The sequence below is a fragment of the Grammomys surdaster genome, unplaced genomic scaffold, assembly GCF_004785775.1.
Source record: "Grammomys surdaster isolate TR1022 unplaced genomic scaffold, NIH_TR_1.0 130, whole genome shotgun sequence".
Taxonomy (NCBI): Eukaryota; Metazoa; Chordata; class Mammalia; order Rodentia; family Muridae; genus Grammomys; species Grammomys surdaster.
Genome location: NW_021604588.1, coordinates 3,609,661 through 3,617,674, shown reverse-complemented (window position 1 = coordinate 3,617,674; position 8,014 = coordinate 3,609,661).

Below are 8,014 nucleotides of genomic sequence, written 5' to 3'. Positions count from 1 at the left end.
TGCCAGGTATGCTGGAGTTCTTAGTAGCACATGCATACGACTATGCTTTAGAGTCCCAGCACAAGGGTAAGAGGTAGAAATCAACATAGCTAAGACCTCTTAGAAGCTCAGCTTATATTTGAGCCTGCAGCAGTCTTCACTCTTCTGAATTTTGTTCATGATCCTTCTGCTCTCTAACACAGTTAGGGTGCTCTTAGGGAACTCTGAATTTTTAGTATCCATCACAGAATACATCCAAGGATATATGTCTAGGAAGTGGGATATGGGGCTAATCTCGTTTACTCTTCAGGAGACTGGAGTCTCTCTCCAAGAAGCCTTTTCTTCTCCATCACATCCTGTAGCTGTCTCCGGGTTCCTCTCCACAGTCTACATTGGCCTTGTGGTCTGTGTGTGGAAGCATGCATGATTCTGCCGAACACTTGTAGGATCGATTCTCTTCCTGGCGTGTTCTTCCCTCTTTGTTCACTTACCGGCTCATCTCATCACTTTCAGCACTGTTACCACTTACACTCTTATAAGGACCAAGGGTCAGCTATGCTACATAGCCTCTCTGATTTGTTTTATTAATAATTTTAATTAAAATATGTTTGATCATTTTACCTTCCCCTGTCTCTGTCAACACCCCCACCCTGCTTTGCTCTCTCTCAACTTCATGGCCTTTTTAAAATTCCTGATTATTGTTCCTTGGTTCTTAGAATCTTTTTGCCCCCCTCTTCTGTGATGTGTATATATATATATATAATAAATTTATATAAAATACAAAATATATTCATATTTAGTAACATATTTTTATTTTATATTATATATTTTAAATGTATTTTTAAAATATAAATCCCTAAATATATAAATACAACCTTCACAGTCCCTATGATCTGACTTATATACATTTGGTTCCAGGGCTGGCCACTTGGTTGTGGATAACCAACTTACTCTTCCACGTAGAAAACTATTTTTTCCAATCTCAGCATTGAGGTTCTGAACTACTTAGCTGGATTGCCAGGTGAGTCACATTTCCTTAATCCCAGGGAAAATAAGATAGGCCTTAATACCTGAGATTTGAGTTTGGGTCATCCTGGAACTTAGGATAGGCATGGGAGGAAAAGTTACAGTGATAGTTCTCTTCTTCTTCCATAATTAATGTCATGTGCTCATTCTATTTCCAAATCAACACCACACACACACACACACACACACACACACGCATACACACACATGCATACACACACACACACACAAACAATGCAGAGCATAAGGCAAAAAAGAAATTAAAAGTATGTGAGGTGATGAATCTCTTAGTTGGGTTCTGCTTAATCTCCATCCTTGAAGAGGATCATTGGATTCTGATGGCTGTTTTGGGAAGGGATCTCCCCATAGGCCATGGTGTTAGAAAGAGGCAGTATTTTTAATCAATTCATAGAAAGGAATGAAGGTAGAATTTATGTAAGTTGTTCTCTATTATCTCCAATTAGTCAAATTTTATCCTGTGAGTATTAGCTGCACCATAAGTCTGCATTGCTATAGCTACATGAGATATCAGGTCTAGGGTCTATGTTTGGGTTTTCCATCTAAGTCTAATGAGAAGTAGTACGACTTTACCTACATTCTTTCTGGGCACCTCTTCAGATACAAATCATTCCTCAATATTTAGGTCCTTGAAGAAAATATTGAAAATCTGTTGAGTCATAGTATCAAGAGTTATGGATTACCATTGCCAGTAGAAGACAAAGGCATATCTGAGATGGGCATTGTTTTCCCACTATCGAGAAAGGGCTGGTGTACAACATGCTCCTTCTTCAGCCCCTCATCCTCCCCTTGCATCTGATACACATTGAAATTTTGGAGATCCAGACCCACTGCTGACCACAGCAGAAGCTGGCGACAGCAAGGTTGCTGCAGCCACTTGTCCCCAAACCACTGCCTACTAGATTGCTTTAAAATAGATATTTATTGGGCATTTACCAGGTACCTGGCAATGATATCCAAAGCCCTTAACTTAAAAATTTTATAGGAGACCAAGAAAAAAAAACCTTTAATGGTGCTTATTAACTGTGATATGGCATTAAAATGAATCTCTGAAGTAGGTATTTGGAGAAGTCTCTGGTTTCAGGTCCAGTCCATGGCTTATAGTCTGATAGCTTATATCCATCTTTGTTATTAACCTAATTTTGTCCTGAAGAGCTGCAGTGTGCTAAGAAGACTAATGAGAAAATGCTATTCAAGAGACTGTCATGAATGTGACTTATTCTGATGGCAAACCATCTGGGAACTATGCAAATGGGCACAAGAGCAGTGGGTATACAAGTGAATGTGTTTCTTCTTTACAAAGACCAGTAAGATCAAAGAGCTGATGCAGACAGAGATGAAATACCAGAAAATTATTCCAGTGCTTAGAACTTAGACTGCCATGTGAGTAAAAGGAGAAGAAGAAAACTTCTTGAACCTACTGTTCATTCAAGGAAGGTATGAGCAGAGAAACAGGAGAAGTCATTCTGTTTGCCTTAAATAAATAAGGTCAAAATGCTACCCACTGATGGAGCTTGAGAACCCAGGTGAGCTCAGATATAAGAAAGTCTATGAAATTCGAATTTAACAACAGAGTCTATAATTATGAGAGCCACACCATCTATGTAATGGTGGTACACTCTCATCCTGAACTGTGAGCTTCTTGGAAGAAAGTTGTGGTCTTGTTCATCTTCTGAAGAGTGGATGGAGACTGGATTTGGAAAATAGATTAGAGATCATCTGGGTTTCAAGTCTATAATAACATTTATTGTCTATATAATGGAGTCTGCATTTGTTTCTTCAGTTGCAAACCACAGAGCATGCAAGCTTCCTTCTCTTAAGAATTTTGTCAAGATTTAATTAGGTAATGTATGGGAAATGTCTGGCACTCACAGACTCAATACTTTCCCTTTTCTGTTTTCCCTCTATCTCCTTCTCCCCATGCACACAGCAAAGGGCACAGTACACAGTAGATTCTTCAGTAAACCCATGAAATAATTTCTTTTTTTCCTTTGCCATTTTCGAGCCTACTCTTTTCACTTGTCATACCCTTTGTGATCTCAGAGCAACAGTTTTCTCTCCCAGAACACTTTCAGGACAATCTGGATTAGACTCTGGGATAGGAAGTCATTAATAATATTTTTCCTGTGTTGCAGTTTGAGAAACAAAGATATAGAAGAGTTTACTAGCATTCTCCAAACCAGATAGCCAGTAAGTCAATGAAACCAACAGCTTTCTGACTCCAGAGATAATGGCCTTCCTCTCCTGATTCCAGATTTCACCGGATTCCAAACAAACACTTCCTCCATCCTGCCACAGGTCTTCTTTCCACAGATTAGGTAGTTTTCCCTATAAATATTTCATTTGGTTTGGGTAGCTTTGGTGAGGTAAAACTTTAAGCTCCCACGGGGAGAATGTCGTGATTCTGATCTACACAAAAGCACATTGGCAGGCGACCGCCTTTGCAAATCTCACTAAATCAGCCAATGAGTTCTTAGTGAGAAGCACTATTTAGTATTAAGTTCTGAAGGGTTCTGGAACTACATGTGAGATTGTGAGCCATGAAGACAGATGGGGCAGTGAAATTAGCCCAATCAGTGCATGCAGTTCCCTTCGATATCTACTTCCTCATAGGGAGTGAACCAGCAGCTTTGGTACAGGGGCATGATGGGGCTTGGCAGATTAACTTAAACAGAGAGAAGCATCTAATGACAACTTCCTTTTCAAACAAAAATTTCCTTGGATCTCCTCTTTCAAGAGATGTTAACTGCCAAGATCCCTTAATCTATCTTTTTGAATATCAAATAAGAGTCTCTATCCTCTAAGGTTGCTTCCCCCAACACACACATTGCAAGAGTACTTTATAGTCATTCTTCATGATATCCCAAATGTTTAGCATTCTATAGGTTCTCAATACATATTCACTACATTAATAACTAAATGAATTTCTATTGTACTTATGAAAACTCTGATGTAGAAAATTTCATTATTTTCCAGCTGACTCAGATTGGCAGGGGAGGGTAAGAAAAGTGACATTTATTGACTGGGATAGTTTAAATCTTATGAACCACATTGGCTCATATATTTGAATGGTTGGCCCCCAGTTACTGCAGCTGTTTGGGAAGGATTAAGTGCTGTGGGCTTGTTGGAGGAAGTGTATCACTGGGGTGGACTTGGTGATTTCAAAGCCCATGTAACTTCCAGTCAGCTCCCTCTCTGTCTCATGTTTGTAGATCAGATGTAAGTTCTCCAGCACCAGACTTATCTGCCTGCTGCCATGCTCCCTGTCAAGATGGCCATGAACTCTAACCCTCCAGAACTCTGAGCCCCTAAATTAAATGCTTTCTTTTATAAATTGCTTTGGTCATGATATCTCTTCATAGCAATATTAAGACATTGAACACTACTCTGTATCAGGTAAAATATTTTCTACGCATGATTGTCTTATACTTTCTTTACACTACTATAACAAGATATCTGAGACTGGATAATTTATAAATAATAGGTGGTTGCCTATATCTTGCTTTTCAAGCTAGAATTCTGATTCGTGAAAAAACATGAGGCCAACATCCAGTGAGGGTCATTTTGCTGTATCCTAAAATTATAGAGGCATCACACATAAAGCATGCTAGCTTTCATTCCTTTATCTCTTCTTATAAATTCACTAATAGTATCATGATCTCACCCTTATGAGTTTTTAATACTAATTCTTCCCAAAGCCTTAACTCCAAATATCAGCATATATATTTTGGTGGTTGAGTTTTTAACATGTGAACTTTGAGTAGAAAGATTGAAGCCAATCAATGACATTATTTGAAACTCATGACAACTCTATGAAATAGATATCACTACTTTCTCCAATAGATAACAAACTGGATTTTAGGAGAAATAAGGTAATGCAGCAAGGCATGGTTTCTGATCAATGGATTTTCCCACTGTATTTACACAGTAGCATTCATACTGACAAAGAATTCTAATTTGTGTTTGTTTGCTTGTTTTGCTCCCTTCTCAAGATTGCCATTGGACAGTTTTCTATACTTATCATTAATTGTAAGTGCAACATTTTGGAGAATTTATTTGATGACAGGTGTTAATCTAATACTTTTTAAAAATTAACACATTTAATTATTCCAATATCCCTCTAAGATTAGTACTATTTTAGTTCATTTATCTGGACAATGAATCAGAAGTTTACCATAAAAGCAACATATGCAAATGTCAGAGGACTGATGGGTAGTGATCCATATTTCATACCCAGGTAATTGTGTCTCAGGGTTCAAGCACTCACAGATCTTATTATACTTTCTTTCTAAAACATATACATATATATCATATACAGACATAGGCATAGACATAGACATAGAAATAGACATAGACATGATATTTACTGTGACAGCTCACGCTCCATAAGCTTGCCAGTCCTAACCACCATATTAAAGGACACCTCAGAAGCAATTCATCACATACCAGACACTCCCCTTTAGCAAAGTATTCGTGGGTTTGAAGCAGAAGATCTGTATCTGCTATATCTGTCATAGATACAGACTAACCTGTGACAAGGTCACACTTTTGGGTTCTCAGAGTAATGATAGTTTGAAGTGGTACTGCATTGAAGATGGTAGGCTAGCATTTTCTTTTAAAGTAAGTCTTAGAGAGTGGTTGGTTGTACCAAGTTATATCATTTCAAAGATAATTTTACTCAAACTCATGAAACACATGTAAAGGAACTTCAGAGGGTCAGGGATAAAGCCCAGTCCAGTGATACATTATATTCTAAAGAGACTTAGGATATGAATCAGATAGAATTACTAATGTTCCAGACACATGGAGTATGGGAGCAAGCCCTCTGAGGGAAAGACTAGAGTTAGACATTTATGAACCAAGAAATTTAAGAATATCTCTTCAATATTCTTGAGCATCCACAACACACAAACTCTACCTGTGCCCTGACGCCAAAGCTAAAAATTAGAGTCATCTTTAGCTAAGAGGCTGGAATTTAATTTTTTAATGACCTATGATATGAATATAATAAATAATATCACCTTTTCCATGTGACATTCTAATAATAAATAATTTTTTCATTAAATTTTTAAGAGTACCCTGGGACTTAACCAAGTTACATTAGAAAAGCATCCCTGTTTTCCTGTCACAAGTACTAGATGTTATTAGAAATAAAGAATACTATCTAGCAAGTAAGACATTTACAATTAACCTAAAACAAAAGAAGGCTTTCCTAGAATACAATAGACCTGTGTTTCTTTCTAAGCCATTCCATTCTGAAGTTAGGCACTAGACAAGATAAAGCAGAGAGATTTTTCTTCTAGACTTGAGAAGCTGGAATGAGGAGCAGGCATCTGCTCCCCTTCATGGGGAATATTCTAGGTTCACAGAGAGCCTGTACCCTCTTTTCCACTTTCCTTCAATTAGCAGCTCAATACAAAACTCTGAGACAACCACATCTTACAATGACACAGACCTGGTAAGGCCCCCAAGGGTTACCTTATTTTCAGAAAGCTATATATTTGCAGTCAACCAACCCACAGCTTCCAAAACTTGAGGATATACACTCAAAAAGCACCTTTAGATACACCAGGCATATTATGTTTATTTCTATTTTAAAAAAGCACAAACTCAGCTGTTTTAGTAAGGTTCTCTAGAGGAACAAAACTAAGAAGATGAATACACACACACACACACACACACACACACACACTTATTATGCATGCTTTAAAATAATAAAGATAATCAAACAACATCTGAGACCCTGAGAACCCAGTACTTTAAGGTATATCAACAGTTGAAGTAGTCCCAGAATAGCTGTCTCTCACTGTGGGTGGGGGTCATAGAGTTTTAGTTTTGTGAAGAGACACCATAACTAAGATAACTCTTACAAAAGGCAAACATTTAATTGAGGCTAGCATACAGTTTCAGAGTTTCAGTCTATTATCATCATGGTAGAAAGCATGGCATCATATTGGCAGACGGTGCTGGAGGAGCCAAGAGTTCTACATTTTGATCCAAAGGCAGCCAGAAGGAGACTGTCTTCCTTAGGCAACCATGGGGAGGGTCTCTTCCACTTTATGTGGAACTTAAGCATAGGGTGTTAAAGCCCACCCCCACAGTGATGTACTTCCTCCAACAAGGCCACACCTCCTAGTAGTACCATTTCCCATGGGCCAAGCATATTCTGACTACCACAGTTGGGAAATATTGATCAGTAGTTATTCAGTCCACAAGATAGGATGTATCAGTATTCTCATTCTGATACTGGAAGCTGGAGAGTTCCTGGGAAGCCAGTGGTCTCTATTCTCAATGAAAGCTAGGACATGCCGATTAGATTCTGTTAGTGAAGGAGTCAGCAGTGGTAGATCCACTAAGTTAGCAAGAGGGAGGGAAAACCACCAGAAGAACAGAATACTCTTCATTTTGCACCTCCCCTTTTAAAATCTGGGCTGCTACTGGTGTGTAACACCAAAAATCAGAGTGGACCTTCCTTCATCCATCAAGGCTGTCATGACACTTCTTCAGGTAAGGCTCCCTACTCAGGTGATTCTAAATTGTTGCAAGCTGACCTTAGAATCAGTCACAATACCAGTCATTCCTCTTTTCTAGCATTATTAGATAGAATTGATTCCAACAATTAAAATGATATCATTTATTTTTAAGTAACTGTATGACCTTGGATGAGCCCTACATCTTCTCTGGGTCTTTATTTCCTCATGGTTTAGAAGATATGGGATGACTATATTAGATATTAGATTTGTTGATCAAAATACCTTGATTCAACTATTTGCCAAGCTAATAATTTGAGAGCTAGAGACCCTGTTTGGTTTTGATCTTGGTTTTTAAGCAGAAAAATGTTGGCTCATTCAAAAATTATCTCTACATTAGGGATCATGTAGTGAAATGCGAGTTAAGACTAGTTAAGAGAGGAAGAAGAAGAAGAAGAAGAAGAAGAAGAAGAAGAAGAAGAAGAAGAGGAGGAGGAGGAGGAGGAGGAGGAGGAGGAGGA